Source organism: Protopterus annectens, chromosome 3.part1, assembly GCF_019279795.1.
Source record: "Protopterus annectens isolate FY-2018-M chromosome 3.part1, PAN1.0, whole genome shotgun sequence".
Classification (NCBI taxonomy): Eukaryota; Metazoa; Chordata; order Ceratodontiformes; family Protopteridae; genus Protopterus; species Protopterus annectens.
The window spans coordinates 1640496255-1640518994 of record NC_056732.1 but is presented as its reverse complement, the minus strand read 5'-3'; positions in this window follow the sequence as shown (position 1 = coordinate 1640518994).

The window sequence follows — 22740 nt, the reverse complement described above, 5'->3', positions numbered from 1 at the left end:
GGCAACTCGGCACATAAAAATCTACTGCCAATCATTAGCGGACCGGAGTTCCTCTGTGGCGACCCCTAACCAGGAAAAGCCGAAAGACACAACAACAACAACAGCAACAACAACAATACCAAGCTACTCATGTGCCAGATTAACCTGTACATGCTGGCCATGAACCAACAGTTGAGGGCTGTACATATGCATACAAGCTACTGGCACTCCCTTCATCCACGTTATATGGGCCTACTCAAGTTTGGGTTGACACTGCTTAATACAACGCTACTATTTGTAGAATGCAACAGTACAACATATCAAAGAAAATGACACAGACTCACTCCATGAATGATACATTTATTAAAGGATTATTACACCTTTATTTATTGGGTTAAAAGACTTGAAGGCTCTCTCATTTATTTTATATAACAGTACATGCAGAATAATTACTAACCTGCCTGATGATGCAGCCTTTGCAGCCTATCTTCATGGGCTTGCAGGTTCATAGCCCGGACACCTGCAGCTGTGAAGTAAATGCAGTGATATTGAGACATACCTATCCATAGTACAGACAAGCATAGCAATTATTAACTACTTAATACAATGGCTACTTACTCAGTACTGGGGCATTAGGCATTGTACAGACTTCCTGGATCCACTGGTCCAGTTGATCCTCCCTATGTCGCTTCAGGTCAGAATAACGGTACCTGACCTGCTCACCAGTCCGAGGAACACCAGTGGCACTGGTGAGATCATGGGCAAGACTGTTCCAGGCCTCTGTTTTATATTGGGTACCCTGCTACTGGCCCCGCAGGAGTCTTTCCTCAAGATTGTGGACAAGGAGCCAAACCATTACTTTGGACTCCTTGATGCCCCAGCGTTGCACTCTAAATCGAGTGCCTTCGCCAACACCGGCCATGCTGACTGCAGAAGGAAGCTACAACCAGTTATAGCAAGTATTCCCACCTGTGGAGCTTAAATACGCCTCATTTCCCGCACTTATTTGTGATTGGCCAGTTTTGGAAAAACTCAGCTGTTGGCACGCCTGCTTAGCTGATGTTGGCAATGTTTAAAATTCCTTTGATAGATATGTGTCTGTTGAAAGTGCATGTTTATGAAATGCTGTCATGGCTTAGTGGTTAAGTACTGTGACTATAGTGCACAGTATCCTGAGTTTGAGCCCTGTCACTGATTTTTATTTTCCTACTGGGCAGACCTGACTGGTTAAGGTACAGTAAAGGAGGTGTGGCCATGTTTAACCGACTTTGCTCAACTTTGCCCGACTCTGTCCAACGTTGCTCAACGTTGCTCGACATTGCTCAGTGTTGCTCAACATTGCTCAACGTTGCCCGACGTTGCCCGACATTGCGCTGGTTAGCTCGGTGCATACCTATGCACAAATACTTTGTGGTTACGCTGGTTAGCGCAGTGTGCAGCTACGCGCAAAGACATTGCGCTGGTTAACACAGTGCACAGCTACGCGCAATTGGATTTAAATATATTCAGTACTGGTAAAATGTGCTTAGCAGTGCTTTATATTGCTTAAAATAGGCTACTCATGCCTCAGAATGCATAACCATTTCACCTTCATATATATATATATATATATATATATATATATATATATATATATAAAATTCGTTCACTACTACATTTAACATTTCAATGCTTTTTACAAAACTTATACATAAAAAATGTCAGGAAATATTTTTGTATACAGATTTCCAACAGAAAAAGGAAGTAGCAGTAGTGGGACTCGAACCAGGAATTCCTTCTGTTTGTGCGAAGGCTCTAACCACTACGCTATCGCTATTTTGTTTAATTTGCATATATTTTTCTTATTATCCTCTTCTGGTGTCTAAGCTGCTAACTGTAGCTAAGCAATGGGCAAACCCATGCAAACACATGCAAATATGAGCAGCTATATCGGATGAAAAAAAAAAAAACTTTTTATTTTTAATTTTGCCAGTTTAATATATGGGGGAGTATAGTGTTACATTGTGCACATGTGAGCGTACTTGCTCATATAACTCGAAAGTGCGGTGTTTATTCATTGCAGGGGCGTGGATTTTTGGATTGCTCGGCAGTCCAACATGCCCCCTACACTCGTCCATGCTCCATGTAAGCTTTAGAGTTGAGGCAGCATGCCCTCATTAATATGCATGGCGTGCTGTCGTCATACTCTTAGACTGGCGCTTCCGTGTAAGACTAATCTAGTCTTACACAGAAGATTAGTAAATCCAGGGGAGAGTAATTAAAATAATAACAGTCCTCCTTTTAACAAGCCATCTTGAATCCCCACATATGGCACTGCACCCCCCCATACTCCCACTGACTTAAATGTACTAACTCTGAAATCACACAGTACAAAAAAAAACTGAAAACACCTTTCCCCGGCATAGATTATAGATTAGTAATAATAATTAGGCCATTTAAGCATAGCCAATTACTCCATGTGAGAATCAAACCCAGACCTTTACATTTGTAAGCTAAATACCTTAACCATTATGACAACCACATTAAAACCTGTACCTTGTGTCTGTGAAGAAAACACCTTTACCATTATATCAGCCGACACTAAAGGGAATCTATATATACAGGTGGGTCAGGTAATGTTCATAGGTTAAGTACTAGGCTAACTGTCCTTGTGGACTATTTTACGCCTAGCCAATTCAATCAAACCTCTACTTTGTGTCTGTAAGGTAAACATCTTAACCATTATACCAATCCTCAGCACACTGTCATCACTCTGCTAAGGCAATCCTTTTCATCATACGTGTTATTGGATCACTTGGATTTGAGTAACGTGTATTCAAACTGTCTGCACTTTGACAACAGTGCATGTAACTATATTACGATGGTTAACTACATAGAAGGACATACAGACAGCTACATCAACAAGATAATTAACCAGAAAAGGATCCCGTGTCACCCTAGAAAACAGACACTTCTGCTTTTGCTTAGAGGGCGCATCATTCTCAAACTAAGTCCACATTAATCCTTCACCTCTTTCAAACATTTGTCATTGCCTTTATGGTCCCATTAATATTATCCAGCTCTTATTAGGGTAATTTCCACTAATTCCTCTCACAGGCTTAATGTGCCATGTATTTTAATACTATTTTTTCCATGCTGGTAACATACAGCTCAAGTAAAGACTTGCAAACAGTTAATTTCCTTGGAATCTACAGCCAAATAGTTAGGACTATTAATCCTTCTGCCATGTTTTTGCTGTTACAGTGCTGACATTTGCTTCTTAGGTTCAAAGCAAAAGCAAAAACAAAAACTGCTATTAGATGTTAGTTATTATTGCACTGCAAAACTTCGAACTTTTTTAAATATATGTATGAATACAGTCATGACAGAGAAATCCCCTCATCTTTGTACCTTGATAGAACATTTTTTATAATTCTAATAAAATTAAATTCAGAATGTTCAGAAAATAAACTAACAGATCCTGATATAGTTTGCTAACATAAAAGCACAGCTGGATGAATCTTAAAAAGAAACTTTCTTACATACATTTTCCAAACTGTTGTGACACAACGGTTTACATGGTAACTGCAGTAAGATAAATGAACTGAATTAACAGACTGGCTTTGGCATCTATGAAATCTGTTATGTGTTGAAGAGAAGAAATTCTGTTTGTAAAAGACAATTTAAAAATGTACATTAAAGCGGAATTATTTTTGCTTTACATTATGGATTGCAATGTCTTTGCCCTATGTTAGAAGGTTGTCTTTGCCTGTAATGAGATGAAACAATAGTAATGCGCTACACATGATGGAAAATGTGGGTAGTCACATCCTAAAAATCTGTTGTAAAACACTGTAGCTGAAAACAAATAGAGGAACCGACTAATGCTTTGTTGCAATCTAGTATAGTCCAGAAACAAGTTTATGTAGTACAGTAACATAGCCTGGCCATCCAAAAGAAAACCAATGTATTCCATTAACATTACTTCAGAGTACTATGACAGCTGACCATGGATTATATGGTCACAATCAAGCTAATGGGATTGAGGGGTTCCATGGTCCTGCTCAAAGATTTTCTTTGAACCTGGCAAAGGTCCAGCCCGGTAAAACATTGATTCAAATCAGTCACCACCTGTAAGAAGCTGCTTCCAGAGATGATTCTGAACTTTACCTGGTCATATTTGAGTACATAGATGGGAAGGATGGATAGCCAAAAGTTGGATACCATTAACAAATTGCTCCACTCCTGTGTGGAGAACATTAGGAGGCATATATTGATGACAGACCACTATCTTTTAAAGACTAGGATAAGCTGAAGTCATAGATGGTGTTTGCAAGGCTAATATTATCACTGCAGTCCAAGGCCAGAAGAGCCCTGCCTGAGTAAATGTACCCATCATGAGTGCACACTTACATTCTATTTTATCTGTACAGTATGGAAGGTATTTATTTTGTTTGTTTATTTATTTATTTACTTATTATTTTACATTTGTTTATGGGGAATGTCCGACTGGGCTAAGAGCCCATTTTCAGCAGAGGCCCGAGGAGAAAAGCTCCAATACACTAAAACAGTTTACAGTGAAAAGTATTAGCTAACATTTTTTTTTTTATTTAACATTTATTTACCATTAAACTCTGACTTGGAACAGAGCCAATTTTTAGTAGAGACATGGGGAGAAACACTCCAGACACATGTCTTTGAATTATGAGAGGAAACCCACACAAACACAGAGAAGAAAATGCAGACTCCACACAGAAGGCACCCCAGCCAAGAATCAAACCAGAGAACTTTTTGCTGGGAGGTGACAATGCTACTGCTGCACCACTGCACCATCCGGCATGATGTAGTATATATCTAAGGTTTCAATTAGAAAGGTAAACAACAGAGCAAAACAGAAATACATAGGAGGCAAAGACAGTGCAACATGCCTATAGGAATGGAGAGGAAGAAATATAAAAGAATGCCATTCAATACGCAATAACGTATATATAGATATATAAAACAAGATACAATATACCAAGAAAAATATTAATACCATGGCAGACTTTAGTAATGATTCTAAGAGACTAATCAAATCATCACTTAGTTTGATAGTATTTCAGGATTGTGTAAAAGAAAAATGTTGGCTATTTGGTGAAGAAAGAGAAAGGATTAGAGTGAAGAGAAAGACAGAAGAGTGTGGGTTTGGGGTGCTTAAGGTTTAGTATGCCAAAGAAAAGTAATGAGACCTAAAAGAGAAATTTGGAGGTAATTAAGTTAATTGAAGCCAGAGCAACACACAGCAGTACACAGTACAGAACTCAGTCATAGATTAGTTTATTTTAGGGGACCGTTGCTCTTCTTTCATCGATGGGTAAATTAGAATAGCCCAGAATAAACTGAACAGTTGGTAGACCTGGCAGTAGCAGACACTGAAAATAGATATAATGGCCCTTGAAACCAACCAAAAACTGGACACCTAATTAACATAGAATTTGAATATCAAATAGCACATAACTCTTTCCTCTTCCTGTAGGAATGTGGGATACTACTCAGAAACACGTTTAAAAAACAGAGTGACAAAAATTATAAAAAAAATAAGCTAATTATCAGACAGACAATACAGAATCTGTAGATGATTAATTAACTATATTACAAAATTCTACCACAGAAGGTCATTTATTTTTGCTTTTGAAACAAGGAGATCTAAGCTATAATTGTAGTTTTTCACTATTTTCATCTCGGCATTCTGGCGTTTGATGTTCTGGGATGTGCAGTTTAGAAGGGGATCTGATGGGGTTACCACTAGACTCATCCAGACAAAGGAAATAGGCTTTCAACAGGCTAAAGACATTTTGAATGACCATACTTGTCTGGGACAGAGTGATGATATACCTTTCTGTAGCAGCTTCTGTGGGATTCCGTACTGGTGTCAAGAGCCAGGACTCAATTGGATAGTCTGCAGCATCTGGAAAACACAAGAAAAGAACAGAAAAAAAAGGACAAGCAAAGAAAAAAAATTCTAAGCTTGTTTTCTGCCTTTCCTGTAACTAGTCTAGTCCAGATACAGACTTGCTGTATCCAGGACTGTTGGTAAGCTTCTGAGCCCCCCCAAGCCTTTCTGTGTTGGAGGGAAGCCTTCTAGTTTATCAGTGGGAGTGGTAAGCACTAGGTAGCCTATCTACCAAGGGAAGAGTGGGTTTTGGCCCAGAAATTGTAGTTCATTGGCCGTTTGGGCAGTTTTTCCATCTCTTTCTACTTTCTGGTTTAAAAACCCTTGTTTGCATTTGGTGCCTGCCTTTCCTATAACTAGTGTAGTCCAGGTACAGATTTGCTGTATCCAGGACTGTTGGTAAGCTTCTGAGTCCCCCAAGCCCTTCTGTGTTGGAGAGAAGCCTTCTAGCTTATCAGTGGGAATGGTAAGCACTAGGTAACCTATCTACCACAGGAGGAGTGGTTTCTGGCCCTGAAATTATAGTTTAATGGCTGTTTGGGAAGCTTTTCCATCTCTTTCAACCTTCTGATATAAAAGCCTGAGTTTGCGCTTGTTTCCTGCCTTTCCTGTTACTAATCTAGTCCAGGTATAGATTTGTTGCATCCAGGACTCTTTGTAAGCTTCTGAGCCCCCAAGCCTTTCCGTGTTGGAGGGAAGCCTTCTAGCTTATCAGTGTGAGCGGTAAGCACTAGGTGGACTATCTATCACAAGAGTGGTTTCTGGCCCAGAAATTGTAGCTATTGGCCGTTTGGGCAGTTTTTTTCCATCTCGTTCAACGTTCTGGTTTAAAAGCTGCACTTGCACTTGTTTCCCACCTTTCCTGTAACTAGCCTAGTCCAGATACAGAGTTGCTGTATCCAGGACTGTTGGTAAGCTTCTGAGCCCCGCAAGCCTTTCTATGTTGGAGGAAAGCCTTCTAGCTTATCAGTGGGAGTGGTAAGCACTAGGTTGCCTATCTACCACAGGAGGATTGGTTCTTGGCCAGAAATTGTAGTTTATTGACCATTTGGACAGTTTATCTATCTCTTTCAACTTTCTGGTTTAAAAGACCACATCTGTGCGTGTTCCCCATCTTTCCTGTAACCAAACTACTGGGAAGCACTAGAAAGCCTTAAACTGATACAAGCCTTCTAGCTTAGAAGAGAGACTTTGGAGTGATTAAGTATCAGTTTTCTGTACTTTCTTGTTGTACTTAACAGTTTTCTGCCTAAATGCCGATTTTCCAGCATTTATTGTGATTTAAAAGCTTGTTTTTTTTCACATATTGTACTTATTTGACTGCCTGCACTTTTAAAAAGTCATTTTTTGTTTAAATAATTTGTTTAACTGTTGTAGGCTACACACTAAAGTGCGATAGCCTTTTCTGATCATTTGTAGTCGTTTAAAGCTGTTTTCAGTGTATTTTTTACTGTTTTTGCCTTATCGTTTCAAAAAAAAAAAAAAAAAACATTTCCTTATTTCCCACCTTTCTAAGCTAGTATAGTCCAGTTTTCAGGCTAGTGCTGAATTCAGGGCTGGGTTACAAATTTCTGAGTTACCCATACCTGACTTGGATAGAAGGAAGTTTCTCTGTTCACCTGTGAGAGAGGGGAGCTTTAAGCAGCCTATCTGTCCCTGGAGGAGTGGTTCCAGCCCAGAAGTCAGTAGTTTATTGGCCATTTTGGGCTAAGTTCTATCTCTTTCATTTCCCTGCTATAAAAACAGCATTTACACGGTTTTGCGCACCAGGCAGCGCTGGTTAGCTAGGGTTAAATTATTCCCGGCTCCACTAAGTCTCCTCTTCATTTTTTCCCTTGAGACTAGTCTAACTCTCAACCTAAGCTCCCAAAAAAGCATCCTACAGCCCAGCACTTGCTCAGACCTAATAGCAAGCACTACTATACCTTGACAGTTGAATGCCCAGCAGGGCAAGGCTCTTTATTCACCCCTCACCAACCAAGCGACTAAGAAGCTCACCCTACTATTCAGGCATGACCAAAGGGCAATTTCAGGTGTACTCTCCAGTCCAGCTGGTGAAGCTGGGTATCCTGAGGCAATATTACAACTGCCTCATGTACACAGACAACCCTCTCCTCCTACCACAAAATGCTAACATATGCGAGAGATGCAATTATACAACTAAACTGGAGGCTAAGCTGTCTCCATCCAAGACTGGAACAGACAGTCAAGAGGAGAAGGTTGACACTTGCACCACATCTCCAGCCACACATAGACGTACTAAACCAGCACTGGCAATAAATACACATAAATACACAAAATCATACTCTGAGGCTCTAAATAAAAACCTGCAAATGCATCAGAGACCTCCAAAGCAGACACCCAAGCAACCTGCACCTCCAGTTACAAACCAGACAACACATAAAACACAAAATCAGTGTGTTGCACAATCACAGCACTTAAGGCAAAATAACATACCAACACACTAATAATAGGTGACTCTATAGTCAGGCACACTGACGTCCCACTCACTAGGCTGGATAAGCAGAAGGTTACTGTTAGCTGCCTGTCAAGAGTCAGAATGTGCCACATAACACAAGCACTCAGGTCACTCCAGAACAAGTACAAATATGTCTCTGTCATTGTTCATGTTGGTATGAATGACCTGATATGTACCTCCCTGGACTACATGAAAAGAGACATGGAAGAGCTCTCTGATCATGTAGCCCTGGCTGGTATGACCCTGACCATAAGTAGCATCCTGCCCTCACCAAGAATGATACTTCAGTATAAAGAAAAAAATTATCAAGTTCAACAATTGGCTAAGATTCTGGTGTCATTCAAAGGGGATCAATTGTCTGTCAGCCTGGGCCGACATGCTTGACAAGCCGTGTTGCTTCGCAAGAGACAGCTTGCACCTGTCATCCCTAGGTTTTCGAATACTGGCCAAAGCTCTTGCTGCCCCCATAGTGCCTTTTTTAGGCAAGGCTCAAAAGTCAAACCCACCTCCATAAATAGCACAATTAACAAAAAACTGAGGGTTATGCTACTCAACGCCAGGAGAGAGCACCTCAGCACTACTGGGCTACAAATCGTACCACACTTTTTGGCCACAGAACACGGCCTGAAACACAAAAGGAGGGGGTGTATCCATATTCATCAAGGATACCTACACCTCCAGGTTAGTGGCGCAGCATGATACCTCTGAGATCATCCATGTGCAACTAACATCGGGCAAATCTGCAATGCAAATTGTGGCCTGCTACAGATCACCCTCCATGACCCAGGACCACCACTACACCTTTCTGGAGACACTGGAAAACATGAAGGTCCTACCGAACACCCTGATATTGGGCGATTTCAATTACTCTACAATTAACTGGGAAAACTACTCGAGTACAAACTCCCAGGCCCATCGCTTCCTGGAATTCATCAACTGAAATGCCCTGGATCAGCTTATAAACTCCCCTACCAGAGGTGAAAACATATTGGACCTGGTCATCACAAACATTGGCAGCAGGTGTTCCACACCGGAGGTCAACCCGTCACTGGTCAGATCAGACCATAAACTAATCACTCTGGATGTCCACACTCCACCACCACCCCAACTAAGGAAACCACAGTAAAAATCTTTTCTAAAGCAAACTTCATCTTACATAAGACAGAGGCGGTAAGTTTCACAGCCCCCACGCTAAAGGATAATGCTGCCCAAGATGCAGAAACCTTTACAAATGCTCTCTATGAGCACCTACAAGGATGCATGGATCGTGCCATCCTTAGAAAAACCAAGACTCACTCCTCTAAGAGAAGGAAACCAGTCTGGTGGACCCCTGCCATAAACAGGCTATACAATAGAAGGAGGAACTAGTTCAGAAAAAAAGCAAATCCCAAGAAGGAAAGACATCCCTGATCAGTATCAGTAAGACAAACAAATAAACTGGGCAGAAGAAACAAACAATCCAAAACAGAACAGGAGCCCAACAGTAGCCAGCAGAAAAAGATGTTAATCCCAAAAAACACTTTATTTTAACATAAAGTCAATTTAATAAAATTTTTCTCACATTTTCGTCACTTTAAGTAAAGTAACTTCTTCAGACACACAGCCAAACAGCAGTTACACAGTTTCTACAGCATTTAAACCATGTAGCATGAAGTCATGTGACTAATAGCAGCAATGAATTAAAGGTGCAAAACACAATAATTCAAACACTATTAAAGTAAGTTTTAAAACTTACATACTAACTCAAATAAAAAGTGTGTATGCAATCAGTATACAATATACAAGGGTTATGTTAATGTCATTAGTAAAAAGTTAAAAATACACTATCGTGTAAGATTTCTTAATTTAAGCAAACATGAAATATTACAATTCTCATTCAAACCAGGCAAACAGAAAGCATTAAGCTAGTAATACTTTTTTATAAACAGAGCAACATCAGTACGGAACAGTTAAGAGCACTAAAACTACTTAAATCAGCTCATGTCCGTTTAGTTAAACCAGACAAAGGTGGTGGACTTGTTATCTTTGACATCACTGATTATAATAAAAAAATGGAGTTAGCCTTGAACTGTCCGGCCTATGCTAAGGCATCTCTTAACGAACTAAATATTGCACAATCAAGGATTAGAGTGAACTTCAGAGATCTGTTTATAGAAGCCAAAATTGACCTGGATACATACAATTACATTAATATTCTTTACCCAAAAACACCTGTCATGTTCGGAATACCAAAGATTCATAAGAACCAACATGACCCTCCTATGCATCCACTTATTGATGGTCGAGGTTCCTTGACATATGGATGTGCAAAACTCGTTGACTCAATATTACAAAAATATCTTAAACTTGAGTCACGAGTATGCAAAGATTCATGGACTTTGTTGAAAAATTTGAACATTTTAGAAGTTAACCAAGAAGACAACTTTCTTACCATCGATGCAGCCGACTTATACACTTCTATTCCACACTTAGAAGCGGTTGAGTGGGTAGAAGTTTATATGAAAAATAAAAAAGCTCCACAAAGGGATATTGACCTGGCAACTGAGTTAATTGATATTATACTTTCCAACAACTTTTTTATTTTTAACAACAAAATCTATTTACAAAAACATGGAGTTGCTATGGGCTTCCCTTGCGGAGCGAGCGTGGCGAACATGTTTATGACTCAATGGGAAGAATATTTTGTATTCAGTAACTGAAATTTACACTTCCTTCACTTTTTATACCAGATTTTAGACAACATCTTTGTGATTTTTAAAGGAAATGAATCACAAGCTAAACAAATGATAGATTACTTTAACTCTGCTACACCATTTTTTAAATTTACTTACACTTTTCACACTACTAGTATTGACTATTTGGACGTGAATACAAAAAAATATATAGTAAGTAGGAGATATGTTTCCAAAATTTATAGAAAACCTACATATTGCAACTCCTATTTACATTTTTCTAGTGCACACCCTTACAGGCAAAAACGTTCAATAGTGAAAGGCCAACTCATTAGAGCCGCAAGGATGTATACTAATGAAGATGACTTTAAATCTGAATGTCAACTCTTAAGAGACATGTTTTGCAATAGAGGCTACCCGGTTAGTTTAATAAAGGAGGGTCATGTTGGTTCTTATGAATCTTTGGTATTCCTAACATGACAGGTGTTTTTGGGTAGAGAATATTAATGTAATTGAATGTATCCAGGTCAGTTTTGGCTTCTATAAACAGATCTCTGAAGTACACGCTAATTCTTGATTGTGCGATATTTAGTTCATTAAGAGATGCCCTAGCATAGGCCGGACAGTTCAAGGTTAACTCCATTTTTTTATTATAATCAGTGATGTCAAAGATAACAAGTCCACCACCTTTGTCTGGTTTAACTAAATGGACATGAGCTGATCTAAGTAGTTTTAGTGCTCTTAACTGTTCCGTAGTGATGTTGCTCTGTTTATAAAAAGTATTACTAGCTTAATGCGTTCTGCTTGCCTGGTTTGAATGAGAATTGTAATATTTCATGTTTGCTTAAATTAAGAAATCTTACACAATAGTGCATTTTTAAGGTTTTTCTAATGACATTAACATAACCCTTGTATATTGTATACTGATTGCATACACACTTTTTATTTGAGTTAGTATGTAAGTTTTAAGACTTACTTTAAGTGTTTGAATTTTTGTGCTTTGCACCTTTAATTCATTGCTGCTATTAGTCACATGACTTCATGCTACATGGTTTAAATGCAGTAGAAACTGTGTAACTGTTGTTTGTCTATGTGTCTGAAGAAGTTACTTTACTTAAAGTGACGAAAACGTGAGAAAATTTTTTATTAAATTGACTTTACGTTAAAAGAAAGTGTTTTTTGGGATTACCACCTTTTTCTGCAGTATCAGTAAGAAACAAAGGTCCCTCATAAAATCAACCAAGGCTAACTTCGAAAGAAAAATAGCCAAGGATTCAAAAGATAACAACAAAGCCTTCTTTAGCTATGTTAAGAATCTAAGTGGCAGCTCACAGATATGCACTGAACTAGTGTAAAATAGCACAAAATATACTGAACCTACTGATATTGCCAACATCCTGGCAGGTAGATTAATTGCAAACTTCACCCCCCCTCACCCCCAAAAGGGCCCACAACAATACCGAAAAAGTGTAATGTCCCAGAAATCACAGACACACAGGTGAAAATAGCCCTTTCAAAAGCCAGAAACAGTGTCAATGGGACCAGATGGTGTCCCAGGCTGCGTCTTGCATGAACTGCAGAATGAACTAACCCCCAACCTAAACACGCTGTTCAACCTCAGCCTCTGCACAGGCCAAGTGCCCAATAGAAAGGTGCACAGCAACAGTTATTCCCCTCCACAAAGGAGGGGCCACAACTGACCCTGGTAACTATCCCCCCATAAGCCTGACTTGCCTGCTCTGCAAGGCTATGGAACGCATCATCATGGAACTCATTAACAAAGACATTGAGAACCTCCAAACACTTGACCCAACACAGTTAGGCTTTGTTATGGGCAGATCATGCCTATTAAACCTGGTTGACTTCTTCGAGACAGTCACCAAGGCTACAGACGAGGGAAAGGTTGTTCACACAGCCCACCTTGACCTCGCCAAGGCTTTCGACACCATTGCCCACTTGCGTATTACAGAAAAACTCACCAGCCTGAACATAAACCCCTACATCATGAGATGGGTTGCCAACTGACTTACAGACATAACTCACATGGTAAGAATAGTGGGCTCCAGGTCCGACTCTAAACCAGTCACAAGTGGTGTCCCACAAGTCTCGGTCATGGGACCCCTACTGTTTGGCATATACTTCTCAGAAATACAGGCAAACACAGGAGGACTATGGCTAACCAAGTTTGCCGATGACTGCAAACTGGGAGCCATAATTGACTCACCGGCTAACACGGACATCCTCCAAAAGGGCCTTACTGAGACGGACACCTGGTGCCAAAATCATGGCCTCAAGCTAAATACCAAAAATGCATAGTCATCCCATTTGGGGAAAAAAAAAACACCCATGAATTACCACATAAGTGGCAGCCCCCTTAATGCAGAAGAGGTAATAAGAGATCTGGGAACCTAGGTAGATAGTAATCTCTCCGTTGACAATCATATTGCCAAAGTAGTTAGGAAATCCTTCTGTGTGGCCCATCTAATTACTAAAGGGTTTGCATCTAGAAATAAAGAGGTTATAGTGCCCCTCTATTCGTCACTCATTAGACCCATCATAGAGTACAATGCCCCATTTGGGATGCACCTCACAAGACACTTCCAACAGCTGGAGAGACCACAAAAGTACCTCACCAAGAGGATTACTGGCCTCAAACATATGTCCTATGCAGCCCAACTGAAAAAACTCTGGCTGTACTCAGTGGCATATCGATTACTCAGAGGTGATCTCTACCTGACTTACAAAGCCATGTCCAACTCAGAATTGATGGGCATGTTCCACCTAAAGAAATCCAAGTCACTGCGAGCCACGTGCTCTAGTGAGCTAAACCTCTCCAAAACAATAAACAGAACATGCTGGAGGGATAAACTCCTATCACAGAGACTCCCCATGCTTTGGAACAAAATTCCAAACTACATTAGGCAGAGCCCCTCACTAACACTCTTTAACAGAAACCTTGACAAGTGGATGGGTAACAGAAAATACACCCCTGGGATCACTTCATTGGCTCTGCTTGACAGAGGATCAGTTAATTAATCAATGGGGCAGCAAAAACTGAAACACACTGGCTAGGCTTATAAATGCCCTCAGGCAGATAGCCTAGTACTTACCTATGAACCAAAATGGGAGGAAAACACAACAAAGGAAGGGTGGTTTAATAATAAGCAATATGTTATCCAAGGAATAACTAATTAGATTATTAAAAATTAAAATATCCACTTACAAACAATGTGACCATGGGGCATCCTACCAAGCAGCAAGTAGGGGCAGAGTGAGCTTGTGTGCCAGATATAACAACCATGGGCACTGCCTGGATGCAAGACTGGCACGTTGGTGATGCATCCCCCATGCATCATACACTGCCAGATAATGGAATAGTAGCCCTTCATATTTTGTTACCACCCATCCCATGGTCTTGATGGAGCCCTTATGGCAATATGAGTGCATATCGCACAAAGCACCTCAGAAAATATGCCATACCATAAACAGCAGATATGTTTTGTGCTTGGTCCTGAGGTGACAATGGGGAATAAATGTACTGATCCACATATGCAACGAGTATATCTATAAACTGCTGAGTTATCCTTAAGGTAAAACCTGAGAAATACCCATTGGGTCCTCAGTCATCTTTGGAAGATCCCAGTGTCAAGTATAGTGAGGACTATATATACCTCAGATATAGAAAAGCCACACATCCCCCTAGGTCCTGTCTGTGGGCCATACATGCTCACTAAAGCTTTTAAAATGTGTCTGTCCATTCTAAATCTGTTAAGAATTCATTGATTTTCAAAGTTATAATGGGTTATTCTTTGTCTGCATCTTTGTCTTCTTGGATGATAAGTGCTACTGGGCGCCTGAGTTTTGGCTTGGTCAAGACAAGCACTTCACATGGAGAAATAGCAAGACTGGCAGCAGCAAGCAACTTTGCTAAATGCAAAGTAGGTAGAAACGTGATTCCGCCTTTTAGAATGTCACTGCGGCTAAAGTTGAAACACTTCAAAAACAACTTTGAATTGCAAATGGTGGGTAGAGGGCTTATTAACATATGTTCTACATCATTTCTCATTTACATCTCATTATTCCTTCATTTGCATAATTTCATTTTAGGCTCTTGTGCATGAGCGCGAGTGGCCTCTTTGAATAGCACCAAGCATATACTCGGGCATGAACTGCACAGACTACCATTACGTCTAACCACCTTATCCATTTGTGTAGCAACATCTGCTGAAGTATTTTCTGTGTCCAGAAGTTTCTATTAAAATCTTCCTTTCCTATTGTTTTAAAATACATTTACTTTGCTACTTTGAAGAACTGTGCAAAGAATAATTTTTTGTTTTACCTTGCATTTTTGGTGTGGTATGTTTCTTTATGCACTGAATCAGCTTTATTAGGGTTGAACCAAAATAAAAAGTGAGCTTTCTTGTTGACATTTCAGTTTGCTATTCATAGTGAATTTAGGTAAGCAGTACAGTGTCAGACAGGTGGAGATGATAGGAACCATCTAAAGTACTCCCCGACCTACTGAACTGTGAAACAGACTGTGATAGAGCGACATCAAGAAAGCAGTGTAATTGTTATTTCAAAGATTTAATGCTCACCAAGGAAGTAGTTACATTTTCTTTGTAACAATGCATAAAAAATGCTCTACCTCCCAGCAAAACATAATGAAGCTCTGCAACACATCACTGTTGTTTTGCAAAAACTGCTCAGCCATCATGGAAATGATGCAGTGACTACAAAGAAAAATAAGTAAGTTCTAACAAGAATTTGAAAGAGCAGCAGTTGGCCTTCCAACCCAGTAGGAGCAATCGTAGGCCTTGGCAGATGTCAAGGATATTTTCTGATGAAGGCTCCAGCCTGGGTCATTCATGATAGCTACCAGCTACTTACACAAGAAAATGAGCCTCACATCAATGATATTGAAGTCTACTTACTGATATTTAAGTAGGCAGCTAAAAGGTTGGCTGATTGATGGATAAGTAAGACTAATACCATAATTCTGAGTGAGAAGTCCCCAAAACATTGATTTGGTATCAGGAAAGCTCATGTAGGAAAAAAACTGAAATTAGAAATATTTATATGTTCCGGTGTCATTTCTGGAGGCCATGACAAAGATTTCATGCTTGCACCAATAACTCAGACAAAACAGCATGGTAGCATTGTCTCAAATTAATTTATGTAATTAATTTATGTATGTATGTATGCATGTATATATGCAAGTATGCAGGTATGAATTTTTTTAGAAATGTATGTATGTATTGATGGATGTATACTTGTCAGCTTTAGTTGCCTGGTTTAGTCCCACTAGGCCTATGGCCTATTTTGAAGGAAGGCTAAGGTGGTATTAATACTGATTAAGAAAAATGTGGACATAGAACTTTAGAAAATTCCTCTGCAAATGTTTGATGTAACCCACATGTTGTGTAAGTGGTCAAACTAGACTTTGGCATAATGTGATTCTGGGAAACTATTTGCCCATTTCCTTGATTTGTTGGTGTACATGAACCACGAGTCATAACGTAAGTATCGATTTTTCAGAAATAGTCTCAGAAAAACACAAGAAAAGCAGTTAAGCAGAAAATACCATAGGTAGGTACTATACAATCAGTCTGCACACTATTACAAGCCTAGACAATAACTAGAGGGCAGAATCAAACCATGCCCCTTGTAACTGTGAGGTAAAGAGCTTAACCATTATGTCAATCTTCTGAATAAAGACATCTTAGTAAGGAGTAATTCAGTCTAGAATAAATCTGGGTCCAAAGACAACAACAGAAACAAAAACATCATAGACAAGAACATTAGTCACATGAGCTTAAAGACAATTAGTGGGAGGATCCCATGTTAAGAGAGGCCAGAATCATAATACAGACTGTAGATGAGATTAGCCACTCTTTGAAGCAGTAATGAGTTCATTTACAGAGTTTGCAAGAAAGCAAAAGGAGGTGGTTAAATGAATGGTTGCACTCCAAACTGTCTGAAATAGTGCTAAACCTGGTTCCAAAGCCTAGATTAGGTGGACATTTAGGGGTGAAAGAAAGAAGAAGCCTGCTTTTTTCTGATATCGGAAGGTTTTCTGTACCTGTCCCAAGTGTCAGGCAGTGGGAAGGATAAGCAGCCTGACAAAAGGAAACTGGAGCAGATATATATATAGTGTCAAAGTATTACAACCATGGAAAGACAGACATATTAATATCTTGCCAGTTTAATTTCTCCAAATCTTTTGGGTTTCTAATACCATGACGAGAATGGACCTCATTCCTATGTCAAACTATGATAAAAGTTCATGAAATTAGTAGTTTCAATCTTTGATGTGAGCCAGAAGTGCTCTTTACAGCCCCCGCAATGTGCTCAGTAATGACTCCTGCAATTTGTATGGTGTTACATGTGTTGGTAACATATCTAAATATGATTGTAGATTATTTTTTATAAGACCCATTACTCCTTCTACTATTGGAACTGCCTGGGTATCTTTCTCCACATTGCTCTTGTATCTACCTGCAAATCCTGATATTTTATGACTTTGTGTCTCCTCAGTATGCAAGACACTGTAGTCACTGGCTGCAGCGATTTCTATGATCAATGCTACTTTTGTCTTCTTTTCATGGACAACTATATCTGGTTTCTTCGCATCTGTCTTTTGAACTATTGGTAATGGATGATCCCATGTGATGTAGACTTCATCATATTCTATGATGCCTTGTGGCTCATGTTTCCAGTGTTTTTTATCCACTTTAATATAGTAATGTTTACACAATTTCCAGTGCAACAGTCTTGCCACATTATTATGCCTTTCAGTATACAGTCCTTCTGCTATTAGTATATCACAACCAGCAACAAGGTGTGCAAATGTTTCCAATTCTGTTTCACAAAACATACATTTGTCTGTTTCTCCCACAAGTTCAATGGACTTTGTAAACCAACATGTACGTTGCCCCCTATCTTGGGCCGTCAGTATTAACCTTTCGTCTTTTGGTCTGAATTTGCTTCTCCTTTACCATTCCTGTGTATGATCCTGATCAACATGAGGTTCTTCCAGGATATTTTTTTACTTGCAAATATATTTATGCATTTGCCACATTTCTTGCCTTCTCATCTATCTTTCACCTTATATTCTTTTTGTTTTTTGGCACATTCAGCTGTTGCCTGATTTTTATCTACTTCTGGTTTGATTTCCATTCCTGCTTGATGTCGATATACTTCTGTTAGACTAAGAAGGGAAGTTATCTTAGACTTATTCTCCTCATGTTTCTAAGCTTTCACTATAATTGGATCTTGTGAGGTCAGCAGATATGTATGCATTTCCACAATTGCAGATCTATACATGTAATCAATTTCAAGTAGGCCCATACTGCCTTCCGAATGGAGAATATATAATCTTGGTATGCACTGATCATCAAATGACAAATCATTTGGTGAATATGAAGCATTCTTCTTGTTTTCCTGTCTAATCCATCCATCACCTTTTGGGGCCAGTCAAACACTCCAAAACTGTAAATTAGGACAGGAAGAGCAAATTGGTTTATAGCTTGAATTTTGTTCCTAGATGTCAACACTGTTTTCTGGATTAATTTGTCTTATAAATATTCCTTACTAAGTTTTATTTGCATTTGTTCATGTTTTATTATTGATCCTTCATCAGTTCCTAAATATTTATATGCTCCATCTTGCTCAAATTCTTTTATATCACATTCTTGTCCCAAACTGATGTTTTCTTGGTACTGCAGCTTTCCTGCTTTAAAAGTTGCTTTTGCACATTTATCAAGGCCAACGGACATTCTTATATCATATGAAAAACTTTTCACTACTTGCAGTTGTGCTTTCAGGTCCTCATCTGTTGAGCTATATAGCTTTAAATCATTGACAAAGAGAAGATGAGAAGTCTTTATACTTTGTTGCTTTCTGGGAGCCAAAGTATAGCCACTGCCTAATCCGTTAAGCAGACAGCTTAATGGGTTAAGGGCAAGGCAAAAGAGCAACAGAGACAGAGTCACCCTGGCATACCCCCCCTTTGATCTTTATCCCTGGAGTAATAATTTGTCCTATATTATGGCTTAACTGCAAAGTGTTTTGCCACTGTTACATGGTCACTGTGATGTCCATGCCATACTTAGATTCTTCCCCTTTTTGCAGTTTTCCACTATGATTTTATTTAAAACAAAAGTATCCTTTGCTCCATATGACTTTCTTTTATTCCCCTTTTGTTCTCTTGCCATAATTGAGTTTTCTTCTAAATGACTATAAAGTCTGTCAGCATCAATTCCTGTGTATAGTTTATATGTCGTTGGAAGGCAAGTCATTGGTCTATAATTTTTAGGGTAGCTTGCAAGTTCACTTTGTTCGCATTGTTTTTCCTGTTGTTAGCCAGGCTGGTGTCTGCTCAGGGTGCACATATAAATAGTTCTTACTCATGGCTAAATCTTTGTGCAAAGATGTTAATATTTTTAACCAGAAGTTAGGTACTACATCTGGGCCTGGGATTTCCAGTTAGGGGCTTTTCTAAACTTTATTTCAATATATCTGGCTTTTACTTTATCCCATGTCATATCCTGTACCTTTAAACTTCTTATTCTTTCTTTTACTTCTTCTATCCTTTTATTATCTTTGTTATGTTCCATGGGATCTTCATAAATACTTTTTCAAAATGTATCTATTTCTTCTTCCTGATGGTCTTTCAATTCCTATTACCTTGTTTCGCAATTCTCTATAAAACTTTTTTGGGTTATCAATGAATTGCTTATTTTGTACTTTTGCTTTATATTTATCTGTTATCTTCTATTTTTTTCTGCCTATGTTGATATTTTTAGTTTAGTATTTGCGATAGTACATGATAGTTGCTGATCCGTTATAATACTGCGCATTGCTTTTATCATGTCTATTTTTCTGAGTATTTTGTTGATCTGTTCCCTTTTCTACACTCTTCTAACAGCGATACTTCTTGTCTTAATTGCTTTATACTTTTCTCTATTCAATAGTTCCATGATGGTATTCAATTTCCCCCTGCCTTTCCCTTATTAGCCTGTGTTCCTGTTGTAGAATTTTATTTGTTATTAATTTAGCTGCACAGTAATATATCCTTTTTACTTCTGTTATATTGCATGAATATGATATCTATGGACAGTCTTAATTACTGTGTTCATTTGTTTTATCAAACTTCTAACTGGGTTTTATTGACCTTCTGCAGTCCATTTCTTTCACTGATCTTAATAAGTCTATCTATATCTACTAAACCAAACAAATCTTCTCTTAGCTCATTTTCTTCTAAACTGAGGGCACATTTTTTTGTTCTTCATTTTCTGTGGGCATTCTATAGAAAGTTCTATAGCATCTTCCTGTAGCAAATTATCTTCAGTTTCATCCTGTGCCATCCATTGCTCTGTCATATGGGAACTCACTGACCTATCACTCCTCAGCAGTGATTGCGTCAGAGTTACCACAGTTTCCTGTTCCTTCCCTTGCTGTCGAGCTTCAAATGAAAATTTATACTGATTTCCTGTGGAAGGCTCCAAAGTATCTTCATATGGCAACTGACCAATTGCTTCCTCTTCCACTGATTTCTCCTCAATTTGGATGTCTATTGCTCTATCCTGCTGCGGTGCCAGCTGACAGGGTTGACCCATGTTATACAGCCTGACCCACAAGTGTGGATAACTGAAATCCTGTCAATACACCAAATGAAAGAGGTGAAAGTAATTGTGTTAAGAATAAACAAAATTAAAAAAAGGCTCTTGTTTGCTCAGGGTAGGGGTAAAGCTGGATTTCATCAAAGCATTACATTTGATGGCTATGTGCCTTAGCATCGCAGGCCACTCAATTTCCGGTATCTGAGTTGGGGGAGGGAAATGTGTCATGGCTCTAGTATAAGCCCTGAAATATTACAATAAATGTGTCTTGTTTTGCTATATAAGGGGGAATTTCCCTTTCAATAATTTTGCAAAAAGTGTAAGCAGATACTTGAAATTTGAGATGCTGAGAGGCAGGTCCAGTTCACTGTGATTTGACAAGACAAAAGTGAGTATTTGACCTGTGTGAAGATAAACAATTTGAGAAAAGAAAACATTGAATTTCTTGGACCAGACCTAACAGTAGCAATTCAACTTATCTGTGTCCTGGAAATCTTATACTTTTAATAGATGTTGGATAAATAATTACTGCTAAACAAAAGCAAGGCTTTTTTGTTTACTTTTGTCAGCCAACTAAGACTGATTTGATTGCTGTTTAAAAGTTTCTACATCAAGTTAAGTTAAGGCTCTGCCCCTTAGGAACAGTTTATGTAAAATTAGGGACAGCAAACTGCTGTTGCTATGAACTAGTTGGATGCAGCTGAGTAAAACTTGTTTTGCTCTGTTTCTGATCTTCAGTATAAGCAGGGGACCATCAGTTTGCATAACAAAGTACAGTTGTGTAAGTTGAACTTACCATAACAGTAGATGTTTGAATGATGTCTGCTGCAGTAGCCTAAGATATATGCATATCTTGTCAAGGATATAACAGATGGCCAGCTTCCAAAGCTTCAGGACACCTTCCATTCACCTAAACTGTCAACCGGCTCAAGTTGAGCTGATTAAAAGACAAGTATGTGTCCAAAGCTCTGCAGATCTTTCCTGCCAGCAGAGCGAATGATGCTGATCCCTGAAACTACAATGCTAGGACTTACAAAAATAAATCTCCACACCCTGGCATAAAAAACACACCAAACAACAAGGAGGATGGAGGGAGGGAGCAGCTACTGCAGCAATGCTCATTCGAACATCTACTGTTACGGTAAGTTCAGCTTACACAATTGTACTATGTTCTTCATATTCATCGCTGCTGGAATAGTCTTAGTGGTAGATTACCAATGTTAACTATATGTGGGAGGAGGATGGAGGGAGTCCAAGAGCACCTGGAGAATGGTCTAAGTAAAACTTGATCTAGAACTAGAGAAGGAATCAAGCTTATTGTGCTTTGTAAAAGTATGCACAAAGGACCAAGTAGCAGCTTTTAGAATACTTCTAGAAATCAACACTTTCCAAAAAACCATAGATGAAGCCAAGACCCTGATAGAGTGGGCCTTGACCCTGCCTGGAATAAATGTTTTGGTGAGTATAACAAAAGGTAATAGCCTTAGACAACCATTTAGAAGTTGCTGGTTTTGACACAGGTTGTCCCTTGTTATCTTCACAAGAAATGAACAATTGAGCTGAAGATCTGAAAGATTTAGTTCTGTCAAGCTAGCAACTGTACCTGAGTTGTCTGTGGATATCCAAGGTGTGCAGTAACATTTTCCCTCATTTTTAGGTTCAGGAAAGAAAATGTGAAGACGGATAGTTTGGCTTCAAGTAAACTCAGCTACCACTTTAGGCATAAAAAAGGATGACTCTATATACCCTTCCTGCAGAGATCAGTGCAATCAATAAAACCTTTTTCCATGTTAAGAATCCCAAGTCAGCCAGATTAGCAGGTTCAAATGGAACAAGTGTCAGTTTCTCTAACACAAAATTAAGATCCCAAGGAGGGGCCACTGGTTTACTTCGAAACCTCTTATGCAAAACCCCTTTCAAGAACTTGCCAGTTCTGTCTTGAAGGAGGAGGATTCATGGGCAGACATGCTGAAATAGATGTTAAATTAACCTTTATAGTAGAATAAGAAAGGATAGGAAAGTAACTTAAACAAATATTGTAAAACCAGAGAACAACTAGGCCTGAATGGTGCTGGT